At 45.2% G+C, this 22,663-nt stretch overlaps 1 protein-coding gene across 5 annotated transcripts in view; it reads right to left on the reverse strand.

Annotated features, from left to right (window-relative positions):
* Window positions 1–22,663, reverse strand: part of TMEM108 (transmembrane protein 108) — a 360,974-nt gene that overhangs the window by 55,919 nt on the left and 282,392 nt on the right. The gene's annotated exons all lie outside the window — the stretch shown is intronic.

Genomic DNA, 22,663 nt, shown 5'->3' on the forward strand with positions numbered 1-22,663 from the left:
CATTTTGAAGTACATTTCACACATCATAAAAGTATAATTATTTTTAGGGCCATCTCTTAGTCTTCTAGCCTGATGTATTATGTTATCCATTTCCTACCTCAAAATAGAAGCAAATCCCAGATATCACATTTTCAAGGAGTCCCCTGTTTCTTCCTAGCCTGATCTGGTTAGGTGAAAATGTGTTCACTAGTTTCAGTAGCATTAAACAGAATTCACCTACCCATTACCCCTTCCCAAAGACATGTCCTTGCCATGTGCAAAGCATGTTCAACCCCATCACCTTATCGCCAAAGTCACACATCAACTCCAAGTCTGAAATCTCACCTCCTGGCATTTCGATCAAATGTAAGACCTAGGTGTTGTTCCTCCCTAGCGCAAACCAAGTGTTTGCTATCTGTGAACCTGTGAAATCTAGAGTAAACGCTGTCTGCTTCTAAAGCACAATGGTGGTGAGCAGGCACAGAGTAGGCATTACCAGTGCAGGGAGGAGAGACTGGAGTAAAAGACGGGGTAGGAGTCAACAATTGGCCCCAAGTCCAGCACAATAAACGACATTAGCTCCTAAGGCTTGAAAGTATCCCTCTGTTCTCTGATACCAGCCGAGCAAGGAACCTATCCTTCACACTCTGGGCCTTGGCCTAATCAGAAGCCCCTCGGACAGGCTGCGCTGCTCTCTTGGCTTTAGGCAGGCCCCATTCTCCAAGTTCATCGGAGAGGTGAACCCATCTCCTTGGCCCCAGCTGATGCCATCCTTTTTTTGGCTTGGGCCTGGCAGCTACTTTTCCTGGCTTACCTGAATGACAAGCTCACACTTTGGAACTCAGTTGGGAAAGATTTGACTCTTTGAAACCAGGAGGCCTTGCTTCCCATTGGAACTCTGCAAGGCATGCTAGGCTTTTACTAGGGACACCTGAAAACTCTTCAGCCTCTACCCACTCCCCAGTGCCAAGAGCAGCACCCCTTCTTCTCTGCACTGACATTCGATCTAGTGCTGCTGACCAGGAATACCTCACAGGGTGGCTTTAAGGACAGAAATGGATTTTCTCACAGTTCAGGGATGAGCAGTCCAAACTCATGGTGCTAGCATTAGGCGAAGTCTTTTTCTCTGTTTCCTCTAGAAAGATCCTTTTTCTTTGAGCTTCTGCTCCTGGGTGATTTTCATGTGATTGCTTTTAGCTTGCTTTTTTTCTTTAAAAAAAATGATTTTGTTTTGGGCTCTTATAATATTCAATACATCGATTGTATTAAACATATTTGTACACATGTTGCCATCATGATTTTCTAAACATTTACTTTCTATTTGAGCCCTTGGTATCAGCTCCTCTTTTTTCCCCTCCCCCTTCCATCTTTAGCTTGCTTTTAAAAAAAAATGTCTTTTATATCTCAAACAAGATTGACTCAAACTATACCCTATAGTAATCTTGTCTAATTAACATGACAAAGACAACCCCTTCCCATAAGTGGGATTATAACCACAGGCTTGGAGGTTAGGGTTTACAACATATAATTTGGGGGGACACAGTTCAATTCATAATAGCAACCTATAGGACAAAACAGTACTTCTCCACAGAGTTTCCAAGGCTGTAACCTTGGAAGCCGGTTGCCACTTCTTCCTCCCTAGGAGCAGCTGGTTGGTTGGTTTCAAGCACCACCAAGATGGTTTGATTGCCCTAGATTTTCTTTGCCATTCTGGAAGAGGACTTCAAGAACACTATGACCCACATATTAAAACAGATTCATCTCCTTACACACACACACACACACACACACACACACGAATATTACCCTGGATCCCACTTCATCTCCTCTCTCTCTTACACACACACACACACACACACACACACACACACACACACACGAATGTTGCCCTGGACCCCACTCCACCTTTTTGGATGGGTGACTTAGATTTAGAAGAGAATCTATTCACCATTTCTCTGCCACCTCCCTGGACGTTCTTCCTGGAAGCCACTCTCCATTCACAATCAGCAAAGTCCTTGCACCCAACAACTCTGAGACTGCCCCACGGGCTCACTGCTGAAGCAAAGAGAACACTCCTCATGGATAAGCAACTTACTTGCTTTTCAAAAGTCATCTTCATGATGGAGATTGATCCAGAACACTTTAGGGTAGGTACAATGGATAACAGCTCAGATGTTAAGCAATGGTTTGACAGATGGGAAAGACTTGTAAAGAGTACAGCCTAGGAAGTCCAATGGGAAGTCAGCTCTACTTTTTCACATGGGACCACTGGGAAATTTGAGTCAACTGAACACTACCTTCCAACAACAGCAAACAACTCAGCATACAGAGGGAATTTTCAATGCGCTTCCCCCACTGCGTGTAATGACTATAGTTTTTATTTTCCTTTCAAAAGCAAAACGACCAGCTGCAAAGCATGCAAAAAACCCAACACTCACACTATCTCTTCCCCAGCATCAAGTCTGTTGATATTGGGATTTTAATCTTTTTCTTCTTAGTGGGGAAAGAAGGGGCCCTGGAGGCGCTGTCAGGTAAGCACTGTCCTGCCAACTGCAGAGTCAGTGGTTCAAACCCATCAGCCTGTCTGAGGTAGAAAGATGAGGCTCTCTGCCCAGCCACGGCAACTCTTTATGACCAGTCAGAGTCAACTTCATGGCAATGGTTTGGTTGATTTGTTTTCTTTTTTCTCCTCGGAAGGGGAGACGAATCATAGACTGTCTCATATGCCACCGGGGCTCCCTAACCAGTGACTCTTCTCCCAGGGAATCCGGTCCCAGCCTGGAGCACGTTGAATTGGCAATGATGTGCTTGCTCCCAGGCTGGTTCTGGCATGGGTGCTGCCCGGGCAGCAGGGTTTCAGATGACGTCTGAACAGAGGGTTCAGGGCCTTCGCTTTGCAACTGAGTTTTCTTCTGTCCTTTGTGTGCTTATAAAGTATGATAAGAATGATTTGATTTTTCTCTGCTTTAGTGAACAAGTGGAAGTCTAGCTATGCAAAGGAAGCATGAGTGAAAGCGTTTTCTAAATGATGAGCCCGCTGGAAGTTGGGTTTCTGCCACTTCAGACATCTTCCTTCTTCTCTCCGTAACTTTCTGCAAGACCTGAGACGCAGCCTCCAGGCACAAGACCCAGCAGGGCTTTGCGTGTCACAGTCAGGCTGTCACAGGCTCCAGGCATCAGTGACCTTATGTTACACGTGTCACCTGCTTGTCGTTGTTGTTGGGTGCTGGGGAGCTGACGCCTATTCCTTGTAACCCTAAAGGACAGAGTAGAACTTCCACAGAGAGGCATTTCCCCATGCCTACTGCATTTTCTGGACTCTGATTCTAGTGGCATGCCCCTGAAAAACACGCCACAGAATTCGGCAATAGTTGGAGTACTATTGTTTTTTAAAGCAAACAACCCCTCCATCCCCTTGAGCCCACCAGACACGCAATGTAGTCGAACTTAATACCATCTGCTGTTGAGTGGACTCGGATTTGCTGTGACCCCATGCCACATTAGGCTTCTCAAAAGCTGATTTGTTAGAAGTAGACAGCAGGGCTTTCTTCTAGGGTGCCTCTGCGTGAACTTGAACCCGTAACCTTTGGGTCGGCAGCCCAGTGTGTTAAGTATTTGCACTAGTGATAGTGTAGTGGATTATGTGATTGGCTGCTGACCACAAGGTCAGTGGCTTGAACAGCCCCCTCCCCACCAAGCTGTTCTTCAGAGAATGACGAGGCTTTCTGTACCCATCAAGATTCATGACCTCAGAAACCCAAAGGGGCCCGACAGGCTTGCTCTGAGTCCGAATCAATCAGCGGCAGTGAGTTTTGAGAGGGGTTTTGAGGTGAACACAGGAATGATGTTTTTCAAAAGGTACTCGAGTTATCCTATCTATTCTTGGACACACTTAATAATGTATCAGACTTTTGTGTGTGTGTATGTGGCTCGGTGGGGGACACATTGTGCCGCGACACACAAGATCAGTCGTTCGAACCCACCAGCCACTCCTCAGGAGAAACATAAGGCTTTCTGCTCCCATAAAGGTTACAGCCCCCAAACCACAGAAAGGGCAGCTCTACCCCACCACAGGGGTTGCTGTCAGTCAGAATGGACTGGATGGCAGTGAGTGAGTGGTGTTCCAGATAACATACTGACATACCAGTTCAGCAGTCATGACCCTGAGAGGCAGCTCACTGGGGCTGGGGTGGGGGGAGGGGCGGCGGGAAGCAGAGGGGGGCAGTCAATAAACAGACAAACACTGTCACCCCGTGAGAAGGGCTGAAGCAGAGGTCTGGCTTTACCACAGGCTGGACAGGAAGGGGCTCTGAGGGCTAAGGCTTGGGTTGCTAACCACAAGGATGATTTACAGGTTCAGAAAACCCAATGCGTGGTTCTCTTCTGTCCTGTAGAGGCAGTATGAGTCAGGCTCAACTCAATGGCAGTGGGAGAAGACGTATGAAAAGAAGTGAATATTTCTACCAATTTTCAGTCTTTATTCCTCCTTCCAATGCCCAGTTAGTGGTATCAAGGTTTAGAAGATTTTGTTCAGCTCGACATGACAGTTAGCCTGTGGAAACCACGGACACATAAAGCAAAGACCTGTTGTTGTCTCCTGCTGGCTGTTTGTCGCCGTGTGACAGCCTGTCAGCCTGGGATGAGCGGGTAGGGCAAGGTCAGGGAAAGCCCAGCTCTGCGGTCTGACAATGGTGGAGACCATCATCTCCACCTGTATCCCAGGGGGAAGATGCCGCTGCGGCCAGTCATTCACTCTGTGCCATCGAGTCAATGCTGACTCAGTGGCCCTGTAGGACGGTGTAGACCTGCCCCTGTGGGTTTCCGACACTGAAACTCTTCATTGGAGTAGCTTACTTTCTCACAGGCTCACACGGTTAATTGTAGAAATAAGAAAAATCAATTGAATTTACGGAGTCCCATTGTATCCCCACCAGACTTAATTACAGATTGACAGTCTTAGAGTTTTTCCAGGACCGCCTCATTTTTCTTGTAATCTGAGGGCCATGACATGAGTTCACACTCAGGCATAAATGGTTCAGCCCTGTTAGGTACACACTGGAGCCTTAAACAGTGTATTCTCACCTCATAATACTAGGATTCCAAATTTAAAACCATAAACAGAAAAGTTCTCCATTTTGGAAAGCCTACATCCAATATCAGCTCAAGGATTTCATTTTACTTGGCTCCACAATCAATGCCCGTGGACTAACAGCCCAGAAAGGAAATGCCTGATTTCCCTGTAAAGATATGCTTCAAAAGACCTCTTGATGTAATTTTCAGGAGTAAGGTACACTAAGGTGTACTTGAGCCAAGCCATAGCATTTTTAAACTGCTCTGTCCACATGAAAGCTGGATAATGAATAAGAAAGACCAAAGAAGAAGCGATATCTTTGAATTATGGTGTTGGCTATGCGGACATAGCCTCCCTGTCCCCTGCAGAATAATTCACTTGAGAGGATAGCACTGACACTACAGCTCAGACAGGGACATGCCTGATCAGAGCACACGAGAGCAAATGTAGGGAGAGGAAGAGAGAGTGGAACACACCCTGGCCCACCAAGCCCTGAGGACGACATTCCCATTCAGAGCAGCCAAAGCACAGAGAGGACTGTAGGGCCGGCCCTCCTATGAGACATGATGTCCCTCACTGACCCATTGGACTATGCAGGGTCAACACTGGAGACACAGTGGGGGAATTACGCCCGATCTGACCCCATCACACTGAGGCGAAACACTAAGGGTGTGCAACAGAACAGCAAGGGGAACAGAGTAACGAAGTCCCCAGAAATACCAGAAATAGACTCTGGGGCCAGGGGATGGTACTCTATCAGACTGAAAACACTCCTAAAGGTCAACAAACTGACCTTGAACTATTTACAGGCTTTCTTTTTTATTGTCGTTGCTTTTTTATTTTGTTTTCTTTTGTTGCTTTGTTTTCCTGTCTTGTTTTTTTGTGCATATTATTATCTCTGCAGGTCTATCTAGGTAAGATAGACAGGCTAAACCATCTGGAGGAGGAAACAACAGGACTGACGGTTCCAGGGAAATATGGGAGTGGGGGAGGCAGGGGAAAGGAAGTGGTGTTAACAACCCCATGGACAATGGAACAACAGGTGATCCAAAATCGATCACTTGTAGGAGGCCTGGCAGGGATTGATCAAGGTCAATCAATGTAGGTCTAGTATTAATGTGGCAGATGGACATTAGGCCTCCACTCGAGTACTCCCTCAATGCAAGAACATTTTGTTCTATTAAGCTGGCATTCCATGATGCTCACCTTCCCGACATGATTGCTGAAGACAAAATGGGTACATAAGCAAATGTGGTGAAGAAAGCTGATGGTGCCTGGCTATTAGAAGATATAGCGTCTGGAGTCTTAAAGGCTTGAAGTTAAACAAGGAAGCAACAAAACCCACATGGAAGAAGAACACCAGCCTGTGTGACCATGAGGTATCAATAGGATCAGGTATCAGGCATTTAAAGAACAAAAAATCATATCATTTTTAATGAGGGGGAGTGTGGAGTGAAGACCCAAAGCCCATCTGTAGGCAACTGGACATTCCCTTACAGAAGGGTAGTGGGAAGGAGATGAGCCAGTCAGGGTCTAATTCTTTCATGCTTCCCGTACCCCCTTCCCCCGCCACCACTGTCATGATCCCAATTCTACCTTACAAATCTGGCTAGACCAGAGGATGTACACTGCTACAGATAAGAGCTCTCAACACAAGGAATCTAGAACAGATAAACCTCTCAGGACCAATAATGAGAGTAGCGATACCAGGAGAGTAGAGGCAAGGTGGGGGAGAAAGAGGGGACCGATTGGGTGAAGGGAGATATTGGATAGTGTAAGACATGAAAAAAATTAATTTATAAATTATCAAGGGTTCATGAGGGAGGAAGGGGAAAATGAGGAGCTGATACCAAGGGCTCACGAAAAAAGAAAATATTTCGAGAAGGATGATGGGGACAAATGTACAAATGTGCTTGACACAATGGATATACGCATGGATGCTGATAAGAGTTGTATGAGCCTCCAATAAAATAATTTAAAATAACAAATTATGGTGTTGGCAAATAATTTTGACTAAACTGTGGATTGTTGGATGGACAGCCCGCCCGAATGCTCCTTAGAAGATGTTGTCCCGTTTACTATGGACATGTTACCAGGAAGCGCCTGTCCCTGGAGGGAACACATGCTTGGGAAAGAGGATGGCCACGGAGAAAGATTCTCAGACATGTGGCTGCAGCAGTTAGCTCAAACGTAGTGGTTCTGAGGATGGCCCAGGCTGGACAGTGTGCCATTCTCGTGTAGAGGATCACCTCAGGTTGGGACCAACACAAGGGCACCTGGTAACAATGAACCCTTCAGGGATTTGCAAGGTCAAGGGCTGCTTAAGATTATGTAGCTCTTAAAGGATAAGGCCAGATTTTCAATGACAACAACTCTGATTCCAAGGACCATGTTCTTCTGTTCATATCACATTGGCTCCTAGGGAAAGATAATCTGTCCAGGGAGTAGATGCAGAAATAGTATTGGGATAGACCAGTCCATAGGTAAGAAGCCCAGTTTAGGCCACTTTTGCCCTCCAGAACAGTAACATGTGCAATGACTATGAAATTTGGTTTTCCCCAGGCAAATGGAGGAGACGGTGCCTAAGAAAATGGCAGGTAGTTGGTGCACTTAATTCCCGAGCTCACAAAGGGAGAGTTGTTGTGTTTTACTTGTCACTGTGAAAACTATTAGGTGTATACCAATAGAGAAGTATAGCAAACCCTCATGAGTCTATATCGCTCAGGGATCAACATGCGGTCCATGTTGTTTACATGTATGTCCTCCAAAGCATTATTCTAAAGGAATAATGGAGAAAAGGAATCATGGAAAGTTGGAAACACATCAGTAAGACTTTTCTTTAAATATGTCAGTATGGGGTCTCTTTAAAAACATAATCGCAATACTATGAGCACACCTGAAATATGACATAATTCTTTGACCTTATCAAATACATGGTGGTGTAAATTCTGTAATGTATTTCATATTTTGTTTTGAAATAATTTATTTGAATCAAGGTCTACACACTGATATTGGTTCTTTTAAAAACATTGTTAATATGCAGGTTATCTTTTCCCCCTCTCTTCTTCTTGAAACTTATTTGCTGTAGAAACTAAGTAAGTTGTCCTGTAGAGGGTCTCACAGCCCCACTGTTGTTTTTTTCATGCATCCTTATGTGGGAGACATATTGATACAAAAGGAGGAGGTGTTAGGTAGCTTAGCCTAGGGAATTGGGAAGTCCATTTACGCATACCCAGGAGAGCCAGCAAAGAACAAAAGCTGGATTTTCCCGCCGGTGGGCTCGGAGGGGCGTTACACCTGGAGCAGCCCACCTGGGCCAGGTGACTGAAATTCAGCCAATGGAATCAACCTGGGGTCGTTCACCACGCCTCCCCCCCAGGAACCCTTGAAAAGGTAGGGACCTAGAGGGAGAGGGGTCTTGTCTTGCTTGGGTGGTCTGGTGGTCTTCGTGGGAGGGGAGAGATCTTTGTGTGTCCTGGAGAAGTCTCTGCCAGGCCGCATGGTCAAAGGAATCTATGGGTGCCAAGTAAAACCTGAAGCTTCTTTGAACTTTCATTAAATTCACTTGGATCACGAGCCCGGCTTCAGTGTGAAATCTTTCTCGGGCGGAGCCAAGGACCTAGGCTGAAATCTAGTCCCGGAGAGAGAGACCTAACAGAGGCATTTCTCAAACGATGGCTGGGCACATCAGAAAGATTACAGATTCTAGACTTAGAGAGGAGGTCTGGGCTCCAATCTAAGGAGCTCTGGCGGGGCAGAGGTTGGTTACGTGTTGGGCTGCTAACTGGAAAGTTGATTCAAAGCCACCAACTCTTCCAGGTGAGAAGGAGGAGGCTTTCTGCTCCTGGGAAGATCTGCGTCTCCGACACCCTGTGGAACAGTTCCACTTTGTCTGTTAACAGTTGGAATTGACCTTGACCGAATGGTGGTAGGTAGGGGTTTAAATCCTGGAACTTCAGTTAATTTACTGTATGAACTTGGGTGATTTCCTAACCTATAAAATGGGCTTGGTGTCAAGTAGATGGTGAATTCTAAGGAAAAAAATACTAAAGATGTAATTACAAAAGAGTATAATATCCTCAAAATGCAACTCATTTTCTTCCTTGTACACAAACGGAAAGTACCAGGTGGGTGCCTTCGGGGCGGGGGGGTGGGGGGGAGGTCACTCGTCCCAAGGCAGAAAGAAGCCTTTTCCTGGGTAACATGTGACTGATTTACTGGTGTGCAAGGATAATGGTGAGTGAATCACTCTAGGTTTGAAATCCAATCTCTTCCTTAGTATCCTGTGTGTTATATATCAAAGCACCATCATTGGTCAAAACTCTAAGAGCGGGTCTGTGAGGAAGATTACCAAGTCCAACCACTTGCCTTATCAGATGGGAACCAGGGTCCCGCAGAGTGGGATGTCTTGCCCCTGCCTCCTGGACCCCACTTCTATTTAGAAGTCAGGGTCCCTGGCTGCATTTCTTCTCTTCCTAAACCAAAGTCCCATCTTCCAACACATCTCTTCCACTCTCCGGCTTTAGATTTCTTCCTGACACGTATCCTCATCAAGCATGCTGTGTAGTCTGCATAGTTATTCTGCATCTTAGACTTTCTTCACTAGAGGGTCAGCTTCCTGAGGGCAGGGATTTGGTCTGTTTTGTTTGTTGCTGTGTTCCCAACTCCTAGAATGATATCTGGTACACGGAAAGCACTCAATACATTTCTGTTGGATTGAATGATATATATACACATACACACACACACACACACACAACACCTTTTGGCTCTTGTTATCTGGGCATCCACGTCAGGTAACATTGCTGGACAAGATGGCATTAAAGGTTGCAAGCAATTACTATTTGTTAGTGCCAGTCAGGTAATGTGTGCTTATTTTCAACATGTGGTTTGATGCATTCCTGCCTATAATTTATGTTCTGTTCAAATGCGCTATTCGCTTAGCCATCCGCACAAACTGTGAATTCATTACCCACGATTTGGAGAGCGCCATTTCTTACAAAAATCACACCATTGATATCTGGCAAGATCTTTAAGATTTGGCAAAAATCATCCCCTTTCTTCCCTTTTAGATAGTGTGCACTGCTTTCTTAGCAAAAGAGGCAAATGCTTGGCATTTCTGCTGAAAGTCTGGGACGTAATCTTGTATCAAAAGAATGGTATGCATTTTTAATAAAAAGCCATCACAGTAATAGGGTAACAGCATTGCTTGTGTCCCTTGGGGATATAAATCTCTTTCAATTTCCCTATTGTAGGGTTTAGGCGAGTAAGTAACCGGGCTGTGAACACACAGAGATTGTCTGCCAGTCCAAGAGCGTGGAATGCCTTTCAGTCACTCACAACCACAGAGCTAGTTTACATTTGAATACGTCCTCACTGTTTGCAAACATTCCCAGCCAGACCCCACTGGCATCTGCAGGGTGTTCTCCCGTCTAAGCTAAGCTAAGATGCCCTCTCCCCACGCAGGGAACTCTTCTTCCTGCATCTCCCTTCAGTACACTTCCTTGGACATGGTCTTCTGGTCTGGCACCTTGCATTTCTTACTCTATGGCAACTCATTAGGCTGGACAGCCAGCCTGGTATTTTGATTGGGCATCTTCCTAAGACCTAGCTTGTTTTTTTAAGCCCTGCCTTGGTCAAGATGGCATTAAAGGTTGCAAGCAATCATTATTTGTGAATGCCCTTCAGATAACTGGTGTGCTCATGTACCCCGAGAGTGGCCTCTACCTATCACCTATCACAGTGCCCTCATCAATTACTTTTAGTCATATGCAAGTTATTGAACCTCTGGATTCTATCACCTCATCAATAAAAATAGGATAATTAAGCCATGCCTTGCTTCTATGAAGTACTTCCTAGGTGCCAGACATTGTTTGAAACACTTGAATGATCTAATCTCACTTAGTCCCGCAAATGCGCATGAGCAAAGTTTCACTATGATCTACATTATTACAGATGGAGAAATTACAGTACACAGAGGTGGAGCAGTTCCGTTTAAGATGACAGACTCAGCAGACAGCGAGGCCACAATCTAAGCCAAGGCGGGTGGTACTATTGCCTTAAAGGTGAAATGTATTTCCAAGAATGTTTTCGAAGGGCCGTGAACTACATAAGCCAGGTCATCGCTGTTATGTTATTCTTAGAGAGCTGTACCAACAATAAAGAGCCTTTTGGTGTTAGGCTGATACATTTCTATGGTCTGGGGCACTCTAAATCTTCAATTCATGCTACTTTTCCTTGTTTAGTTCCTAGGCAAAGCTCTTCATTCACTAACAAGGTAGGGTGCTATGCTACAAAGCACCAGCAGATCCCCACCCATCTCCGTGTGACTAGGTAGCGAGAATGGTTTTATTGTACACATTAAAGCTCAGTAGTGACCTTGAGGCCTGGTGGTACAATCGTTAAGTGACTGGTGTTTAGCCGAAAGGTTGGAGGTTCAAATTTACCAGCAGGTCTATGGGGAAAAAAGAGCAGACTCTTTACTCCAGTACAGATTTCAGTTTAGCAAATCCCTGGGGCAGTTGCCCTCTGTCCTGAGTGTTGCTATCATTTCAACTCCACGGTGCACAGCGCCAAGGACAGAGTGACTTGGCCAGCAAAATGGAGGAGATGTATCTGTATCTTCGGAGGCAACACTGACTTGGCGCATGATGGGTTCTTTGTGATGACCATGACATAAACCACTCTTTCCCAATGCATGCCTCGTTCTAGAAGTGTCTGCCTGAGAACTGAAGATGGGTCTAGAAATTGTGGTGTGCCTTTGAAATCACAGCTAATAACCCAAATGCACTTTTGAAGGCAACGGATCTCCCTATTTGGTTGTGCCGTTCGTTAGCATCTGCATAATTTGATAACAAAGCTGTCACACCTTCCTGCAAGCCAGACGGGGGGAGTTCCTGAAGAGAGGCGGCAGACACCGGATTCATCACCATCCTTATTTATCCCACGCTATTATATACATGTTTTCCTCCAAGGGTTACTCTTTCCACAGAAATCAGAGCTCTTTCTTTTCTTGTGAGCTATTCATTTATCTTGATTTGATGTAGTAGGAAAAATAAAACCCCGTAGGAATTCCTACAGGAACACGGCTCCATCCATTTATTCATGAACAAGCATGGCAGGGATCAAATCAGGATGTCTTTGACTGGCGATATTAATAGAACAGCGGAAGGGAGGCAATCTGGTATTAGATTACAGTGGATAAGAAAATTGTCATCCAGTGAGAAGAAGCTTTCTTTAATGCTAATCATCCATGCATTAGGGAAAAGCCTTAACTACCCACGGAAAAGGTCCTCAGCCTTGAGTGCCATTCTAAATGCCCTCTTCTCAGAGGGCACCAATTACTTGTAGTGACTGCAAGTAGAGAAGCAGCCCCTCAAGCTGCCAGGGCCACTGAGAAGCGTCTTAGACTCCTGGTCCAAAAGCCAGAGGGTTCATTCATTGCAACGTGGACGTTGGCAGGCAGCACCTTGACTGGGTGATGAAAGTAAGCACTGGCTTACCCCCGTGAGGGGCAGATGGACAGGGTTCTGCTGAGGGCTTTTGTGACTTGGGGTGACTTACAACCTAAATGGAACCACGTGCAAGCATCAGGCATAGCCAAAGCAAGGGACAATATTTTTAAAATGCACGTCCAGAATGGCCAATGCCATCAAAGAGAAAGAAAGGCTTAAGAACTGTTCCAGAAGAAAGGAGACTGGGGCGGCATGGCAAATGAGTGGATCATGACGTCAAAAGAATGAATTTGGACACCGGGTTGGATCCAGAGGGGTCCTGGTGGCAAAATGGTGAAGCACTCATCTGCCGACCCAATGGTTGACCACTGCAGCTCACCCAGCATCAGTGTGAAGAGAAAAGACTTGGTGGTCTTCTCCCACTGAGATCTCAGCCTGGGAAACCCAAGTTCAACACTACATATAAGGCCACGGTGAGCCGGAATCCACTGGATGGCGGGCAATAGCAACAACAGGCTGGATCCAAGGAGCCCTCGTGGCACCGAGAGCTACAGGCTTGGCTGTGAACTAAAAGGTTGGCAGTTGCTCTTTGACCGGTGTCTCCTTGGGAAAAGGAATGGGGGATCTGCTTCCATAAAGATCACAGCCAAGACGATCCTGCGCAGCAGGTCCACTCGATTTTATGGGTTGCTGTGAGCCAGAAATAACTTGAAGGGACCCAACAACGGCTGGATCCTGTTGAGGAGGAAAATACGCTACTCGTTAGTCAAACTTGGCAATGATGGGATTGGCAAATTTAGAAAAGACAAAATTGGATACAACTGGAATCCAGCCAACTGGTCAGATGAAAGCATCACAACAAGGCTAACTCTAGTAGAGTGGGTGACTGTGCTGCGAGGGTGTAAGAAGAGGCCATTCTTAGAAATGCACACGGGGCTAAAAGGCACAACACTTGCAACTCAGCCTCAAATGGCTCAAAGAGCATATTAAATGTATATGCAGGTATGTGTATGCATGTACGCACATATATTCAGGGGCATTGAAAGTTCATGAAAAGGGGAATCAAAAGACAATGAATTTCCCCCAAAACTTTTGAAGCACTCTGATATTTGTATACATCCAGGCACACATACATAAATATACATACAAGGGAGCTTCAGAGAGTTCGTGAAAAAATTCCATTATCTTTTAATTGCATGAACGCTTTGTGTGCAAATACACACACACCCATACGCACAGAGAATGATAAAGCAAGGAGGGCAAATATTAACATTCAAAGCACAAAGTGAATTCTCAATGATACAGTGCAAGCTGTGAGAGCTAGAACTCAATGGACTGCTTCTCTTTTCCAGGTCTTGCAAGTTTTCTGCCTTTGATCAGGTGGAGTCTTAACATTCTTCTGTTGCTCTTTTGAGTGGAAATTATTTACGTTTTCCTTCATGGACAGGTCTCTGCTTCATGAGCTTTTTGGTGTTGGCTGGCTTCCCCAGTTTTTACTCTACTATGATCTACTACCAGCAGGCTTCAAAATGTTCATGGAAAACAGAGAAGGAAAAGAAAAAGAGAGTGGAATATTTCTATGAACCATCTAAAATCCCCTTTATTCTTCTAACTTTTCTGGAAAAGTTTGACATTATTTACAAATAACAATTCATTTTTAAAAGCTGCTCAATTGAACAATACGGAAAGTGATTAATGTCACTGAGCTGAACATGTAAAAAATGTTGAAATGGCAACTATAATGTTGTTCTGTTACATATATATTTATGAAAAATGCCTTCAATTATGTCAAGATTTAAATTCTCCTGATTGATCTGTAAAGCCAATATAGTCCTTATAAAAATCTCAGGAGGCATTTTATAGAAAGTCACAGGCAGATTCTAAAATTCACATTGAAATACAAAGGACTTAGAATAGCCAAGACCATGCTGAAAAGGAATAAAGCTGGAGGATGTATACTGCCAGATTTCAAAGTTTACAGTAAAACCACAGTGACTCAGACAGTGTGGAATCAGCACACACACGCAAAGGCATAGAGGTGAGTGAGTCTGAATTCAGAGTACAGAAATAAATCCTTCTACTTATGGTCAACTAAGTTTTCACAAATATTCCTAAGAAGTTAATAGGCAAAGACAATATTTTCATTATATAGTGCTGGGACAATTGAATACTGTCATGTAAAAATATTAGATCTTTATAAAACATACAAAAATGAAACAACATGAAACCTACACTTAAATGTAAGAGTTAAAATTAGTATCACCAGAAGAAAACAAAACAGGAAATATTGTTGTGACTTTGTTGGGCAAAGAGTTCTTAAAAATAATATAAAATGTAGATTCATCAAAGAAAGAAAATTTGGCAAACTGGACTGACTCAAAATTAAAAATTTTAAAACACTCTTAAAAGTTTCAAATGATACTTAAGAGAAATGAAACTGTGAGGCCACAGTGAGAAGATGCTCGCATTTTACACTTGATAAAGAGTTTATATCTAGAACACATAAAGAACTCTTAGGATTCAATAACCACACACAAAAAATAACCACTAAGAACTCAATTAAGAATGAGATAGAATAAACATTTTACTAAAGGTGTAAGGATGCCAAATAAGCAAATGAAAAGATGCTCAATGCTATTGCAAAGCAAAGTGCTAGAGTTGATGCAGATAAACTGGAAGTTCCATACATTGTCAGTGGGAATGTAAAATGGCACAAATGCTTTGGAAAACAATTTAGCACTTAAAAAAATTAAACATAAACCTAGCATTCAACCTTGTAGTTCTGCTCCTACAAAGCCACCCAAGAGAAATGGAAACATACGTCTAACAATGACATGTACATGAAAACGCACTGCAGCTTTGCTCCTAACCAAACACCAGACACAAGCTAAATTTCCATGAACTGGGGAGTGGGTAAAGCAAATGTGACATATCCACCTGACATATCCATGTGACATATCCAGGTGACATATCCATCTGACGGTGTAATAATTAAATGGGACCAAATATGGATATTCCCTGGTTACAAAGGTGAATCTCAAAAACATGAAAACGGAAATCTGACAAACAAGACTATATGCATTATTCCACTTACATGGCTATAAAGACAAGCTTATTGAGAAATAAGGATCAATAAATGCTGTAAGGAAGAACTCTAGGTAGGTATGAGAAGAATGGGTGACAGAAATGCACTAAAACTGGATTGTAGATTCTGGTGACAATCACACAGCTCTGCGCATTTATGGAAATCATCACACTATACGTTTGTACTGGGTGAATTTTAAAAAAGTTAGGCTTCAATGAAACTGTTTTTGGAAGGAGATAGTACAGCTAAGGTCAGCAGGAAAGTACAATGCATGAGTTCTCTACTCAGCCAGACTGTTCCTGTATGAATACGGCCGAGTCAGGATGTCAGGGAGTCCTTGAATCGCACCAGTCAGGAAGATAAGGGACTGACACGTTATGCTGATCTATCTTGTTCTTACTCTATTCCAATTTCCTATTTAAACATCACCACAGCCAATGAAGTTGTTAGCCTTCCCGTCTTGTAGATCTGGGCTCAGAGAAGCTGTTAGCAATGCCAGGTTAATATGGCTCAATGAAGCTGGATCTCCTGCAATGAGACTTACTGAAAGTAATATTAGAAGTACTTAGTCAATGCTAACCCGTAGTGACCCAATAGGACAGGGCAGAACTGCCCTGTGGGTTTCCGAGGCTGTAACTCTTTAAGGAAGTAGGATGTTTGTCTATTTTCCGGAGGAGTGGCTGGTGGTTTTGAACTGCCTAGCCAGGAATACTGAGAAATAGTGGAAGGAGTAGGAGGCCCACCCCAGCTTGGCAGGAGTAGAGTGAGGTCAAAGTTAGAAACTGTGCAAGCGACTCGGCTGGCCTGCTTCCGCAGGGAGGAATCAGCAGTTACAACCATTTGTCTTGGCAAAAGATGTTTAAAAAGAAAGAAAAAACTACAGCTAAGTAAGCAATTAAAGTTGGATTTCCTTAATATCATTTCCACTATGATAGTAATAAAGTTTCACAAAGCAAACTGGCATTATGATTTATGTGACTTGATCTTCATTAATTCAAAGTTAACCGCATTCACTTTAAGGGTATGTGTGTGTGTGGCTTTTTAATGACTAAGGCAGGCTTTCTGGTCTCACAAAGACTGTGTAATGAGTAAATACTAAACAATGAGCAGATTCCTCCAGTGCCTAGGCTTCTCCTTGATTTTAGGACCGGGACATTAAGGAGGTCACTCATGGCGTTACAAGACTGTTCTCCTCATAGTGCAATGTTCAGCGAGTGGTCGTGTGCCGCTATACCAGGTGCCATTGGAGAATGGCTTGAACAATGTATTGTCACAGAGAATGCAGAGCGCCAGCTCAGGGCAAGGCTTCCTCTGTGGGCTCTGGCAGGAGCTCCTCGCCTCCTTTGAGCGTCTGCTCCTGGGCAATCTTCCTGTGGTTTGGCCTCTCTCTTCCCCCTAAGTGCTCCCTAGCATGCTGTTTAACCTCTGTTACATTTAATCAGAGAGCAACTCAAATTCCTCTATGCTAGTCCTGTCTCACTACGATAACAAAGTAAAACCCCTTCCCAACCGGGACTGGAACCCCAGGCATAGAGGTTAGGATGCATTTTGGAGTACACAATTCCATCCCTAACAGAAGGCATCATAGAAGATGGTTTGTGTTTGTTTGTGTTACAAACCTACCTCATTGGCTCACTGTCTAGGAAACGTGCCACGGGGCTGAAACATTTCTTTTGAGCGAACAGTGAAAAGAGAGTGGAAGGCCCTCCGTGGGTGAGACCCTGCCCACGTGAGCACCTGCGCCCAACAGGAAGCCACAGGGGTCTGGGCGGCATCTCCCTGGCAGGCGGAGGCAGTGGGAGGGCAGGGTACACAATGGAACCTGATGGCAAGGCACTCCTCGCCCACAGGGTTTAGACAGAATCTTTGGGGGGAACCCGAGGACAATCAAAATGCAGAAGAGAAAGGGCACTGCATGAAGGACCAGGCACAGCTTCGGAGTCAAATGGTCCTGGGTATAAAGCAGAGCTTCTTACATGCGTTTGTGCTACGTACTAGCTTATGTTGCAGTCCGATGAAGCCTCTGGAAGCCCCCTTTCCCAGGTTCTGTCAACTGCTGCTTCCACGTGACTTTCTGGGCCTAGGGGTGCTAATGGTTCCCCATGTTAGCATTTCCCGCTAACATCACGTATCCTTTTATTTAATAATCTCTCATTAAATGTGCCCAATCACCTCACACGAGCGCCATCTGTTCCCGGTGGAGACCCTGCGCGGGCCGATGTAAGAGAGGCAGAGCTTGTAGGAGGTACAGCCACGTAAGTGGGGGTTACCATAACAGCGATCTAAATCACAGACGGATATCAAAAACACTCCTTTAAATGTACTTTGCTGTTGAGCAGCTACAGCAGCACATCCCCCATTGTGGCCGTTCCTACAGGGCGGACCCCGGTGGCATTCTTCAAGCTGGGCCACCACTCTCGCCTCCTTGTCTGAGTCCCTTTTCCTGTGAGGCCAGCACACTCACTGCCTGCTAAGGCTCCCACATAATCTTTTAAGTTGCTACTGTCACTTTGCTCTCCTATAGTTCTTCAAAGAGCACAGGGCTGAAGGAAAGCATTTCTTACTAGTTAAGCTGAACTAGTAATTGCTTTTCACAAAACATCAGGGGTTAGATTTGGTTTAAAGTTCAAAGATTATTCTCGGGCAACAGGAGGGCTACCCAGCCTCCCTGTGTGCAGAAAGTGTGGAGCTCACGAGAACTAAAAGTTCTGTTCTCCATTGTCTCTTGTCTGTGAAGAAACTGGGATCCAGTCCCTCCTGTCTCATGACACAGGAGGCAGCTGCGTATGGCTTCTTCCTGTTCCTCACTCTCCTTCTCCAGCCGCTCCAAGTGAACAGCGAGCAGGTGTGCCTGGGATGCCGGCTTGTGGAGGCCCCAAGCACTATACAATGATGCCGGAGGTAGAAGAGAAGCCCTAAATATATTGTGAGGCTAATTCTGTGAGATGTGCAATGAGAGTAGGACCCTCTATCTTCAAACGAAAGAACCAGACCCCATGAGGTATATGACTGCACATAAACAGTCTCTTTTTGTCTGTTTTATCGGATTCCAGTGGTTAAAATAGAGTTGCATAACCAGTAAGTATATTATTTTCAATAAACTATACACCTCTAAAAATATGAACTAGCAAAAATTGTGTGATGCATTTATAACAATGATTAGCAAAACAAAACACTACATACACATAGAGAGAAAACAAAACTTTAATTATTCTTATGAAGAAGCTATCAGAACATCTACTTCTACACTTAGTTATATTGTAAAACTGAGGCCGAGGGTTTTCAACAAATTCCCCATAGAATAGCTTCTTTGTCACACAGGCTTCTCCTGATCATAGTCCCTGGGCTAGTTCAGCTTCTTCTATCAGAACTCCTCAAGAGACAGCTAAAGAGGAGGGCAGGGGGTTAAAGGCTCATGGTTCGATCCTCAACCTCACTTCAGACTCAAGAGTCTACCAAGAACAGAAGAAAGAGGAGCGTGAGGCTGAAGGCTGTTCTTCCCAAGCCCGGGGCAGGCATCATGCATGTTTGAGGGTGCTCTCCGGGATTCAACACGATCTACAAGGGTCAATGCTACTCCAAGAGTGAAGTAAAAAGCTTAAAGGCAGATTATAATAGAGAATTCAAAAGATGCTAATGTAAAACACGAGACTTCCATGATAATTTACAATTATAATGGGTACCTTGGGAATTCACAACTGGACCAATAGACATCATGATAAAAAAGAGAAAAGATGGAAGTTGTCAAGGATTTCATTCTACTTGGATCCACAATCGATGCTAATAAAAGCAGAAGTCAAGACTCCATATCACATATTGCCCTGAGCAAGCCTGCTGCACAGGACTTCTTTAAAGTGTTGAAGAGCAAGGCTGCCACTTTGAGGACTCTGGTCACCTGTTCCAAGTCATGGTCTGTTGGCTCACTGTCAGGCATGTGAAGGCTGTACAAAGAATGAAGAAGACTGGGGAATAACGGAGGCATTTGAATTCTGGTGTTTGGGAGGGACGCACGTGGAGTGGTGAGGGAGGGACGCACTGGATCGCCAGCCTGGTGATCAATGGGGTGACAGATGTCGCACCCAGATCACCCTCACATCCAAGAATACTGAAAGTACCTGGAACTGCAAATGTATCTTGGAGAAATGACAGCCTTAGAAACAGATGGCAAGATGGCGTCTCAAGAACTGTGGGCATGGTACCAGGAGAGACCAGTCCCCAGGAAAGGACGTCATACTCGGTAGAGTAGAAGAGCAAAGAAAAGAGGAAGAATCTTGACAAGATTGATTGACACAGTGAACTCAAACCTAACAATTGTGAGGAGGGTGCACGGCCAGGAATTGCTTTGTTTTGTACACTGAGTCCCCATACATTGTCATGAACCCAACAACGCATAACCACCACCACCACCAGCTTTGGAATGCCTACACTCTAGGAACAGCATAAATTCTGGAAAACAAAAATTTGGGTAAGGCTGTATGCACACACACGTGCATGTTCTTATGGTCCCACTGACGTGTCAGATGGAGGTTTAGTGAGCTGAGCAGTCAGACACTGAAACCACACACTCTAGCTTCAGAGAATGAAGTTGGCAAGATCATGGATTCACCGAGTCGACAGGCTGAGATCTGACAGATCTCTCTGCTCCCTCTTCACTTCCCTTCCACCAGTTCACAGCTCAGAACACGGAGGCGGACAGGGCCACTCATCAAGTCAAAGGTGGAAAACGCCAGTGAGCCAGTGTCCTGCCAGAGGCGGCGGGCAGAATTGCCGGCACACTTCCTGAGCTACAGCCACCCCGTGTGCAAACCAAGACACCAAATGGTGAGCGGAAGAAGGGTAACTCAAGCTTTTAAAGAGGGCTTTGCTCTACATGCCCGTCTTCGTGCTGGTTTGGTGTGGTCCAATGCAGTGGAAATGATGAAGTGAGTCAGAGCAGGCTTGCAGAGACCCCTGGGATAGAACACAATGGTGCTAGATGCCTTTCTATTGCTTGTCCTTTCTGCTAATCTCCCCTGATCATCACTGCTTACCTCCTCAGCAGGCACTGTTAAGGATCTCCTCCCCTCCCCCCACCCAAAGCAGCTATCAACAAGCAAGCGGTCAGTGCTTGTGAAGCATTTTGCCAGCAGGGAAGGCCTTGCAGATGTTTCAGGTCATTGCTGAGAGGACCTCAACAACGACACAGTGTAATATTCCCAGAGCACACCCTTTAGTGCTCACTGTGCACCATCGAAATGACACACTTCAAGCCTGGATCAGCCCTGGTCAAATTCCCTGTGAGGTGAGCTGAGGAGAGGCATTTCCCTTTTGTCTGACCATGGAGCAAACAAATGGCCGGATAAGAGTCTTGAGCTACTTGGAGTCATGCCTTCAGTTACACTACTACCTGCTCCAGTGCTCTGGGGACCTTTCTAAGGGCTCATCCTGAAGAACAGCTTCCTATGTTAGGGGAGGCCCGGCTCTGTTTTAGAACTGAGCATAGGCTTGCAGGCTTGCACCCTGTGTCCATCATCAAACAGGGACCACGGGATCTTTCCATATTGCTTTTTAAGGCCCATGATCTATCTGTGAGGCGCTCTGGTGACACCGAGGATGAAGCGTCTGGGCTGCTGATATTCAAGCCCATCGGCTGCTCATGGGAGAAAGGCGGCTGTCCGCTCCTGTCAAGACTTCACGTTTCAGGCCCTCACTGCACAACCCACTGCGGCTCTGTCTCCTAGGGGCACTGTGAGTCAGAATGGAGTGGATGGAAGGAGGGTTAGTTTTTGCTTTAGACACTCCGTGAGAACCAGCCCCCAAATAGAGATATATTTAATATCCTAAAACAAAGAGTAGGAGCTTCTTTTATGTGTGTATACCTGACTACCAAAAGTGAGTCAATAGGGGTGGGGGTGATGAAGCTGATTCTTGCCCAACACATGCCTGATTTCCTCTGCTGTCTGGGCCGCATTGCTACAGGGCTTCCAGGGCTGTCCTTAACTTTATAAGGCAACACCAGGAAGCTGCACAGGGCCCCTGAATGTTCATTACTGTCTCTGAGGTCTTATTGGCTTAGGAATTTATTTTACTTTCTTAAAATAGGGTAGGGCATCTGTCTGAGGCCCTTCATTCTCCCTGTGTCCCACTAGAAATGAGAGAGGAAATAAAAGCATTCTTGCTTTTTGCTTTGAATGACTTGATAAGGACACACTGAACTATGAAACAGGGGAAGCCACACACCTATGAGGCAGCCATTCTGAAGGTCAACACACTTCCAGGAGGCTCACTGCCTTCCTGCAATTTCCTGACGTGCACTGGGTGGGGGTGGGGCAGTTAGCCACGCCTATTTCTTTTCTCACATTGACATTCCACCTTTCTCATGTCTGCTTTTCCGATTTATCACTTGTATGTGATAGGAAGCCTGCTTTCATAACACGTGCTAATCGGATATGATCATTGCATTTATAAGGAGGAGCCTGTGAAGCAGATGCATGGTGGTTAACAATGGGATGGCCCAAGGGATCAGTGTCTGGTGGAAGGGTGGGTGTGTGAGAGTGGGTTGGGTTGAAGATGTATGCTGGCCTGGGGGGATAGGAACCACCTTTGGTTTGTTGCTACCATGGCACCTGACCATGCCCCAAATGAGAAAAAGTCCAGGGAAACACTACAGGCCACCAACCTATGTGATGGTTTGGGCCAACTGTCATTCTGAACAGTTTAAACCTGCTTTGGTGAAGAGGCGGTGTAACCTCCATGAGTTGTTTACTCCAAGGCACCTCTCAAAATGAAATTCAACAGAGGGAAACCCCAGCACTGCTATGTTCATGCAGCTTCCAGACAACTCTCCTTAGCACCGCCCCCCCCCCCACACACACACAGATTACCAACTCCATCCCCATTGACACAGAGATGCTGGAGAGCGAGAAGCGGATGGAAGAAATCATCTTCTGTTTACAGGTTACAATTCCCAGGTTAAGGGAAGATGACTACATTTGCCAACTACCGTATATACTCGCGTATAAGCTGAGTTTTTCAGCACAAAAAATGTGCTGAAAAACTGGGGTTCGGCTTTTACATGGGTCAGTGATACCCCAG

The sequence above is a fragment of the Tenrec ecaudatus genome, chromosome 4 (genome assembly GCF_050624435.1).
Source record: "Tenrec ecaudatus isolate mTenEca1 chromosome 4, mTenEca1.hap1, whole genome shotgun sequence".
In the NCBI taxonomy this organism is placed as follows: Eukaryota; Metazoa; Chordata; class Mammalia; order Afrosoricida; family Tenrecidae; genus Tenrec; species Tenrec ecaudatus.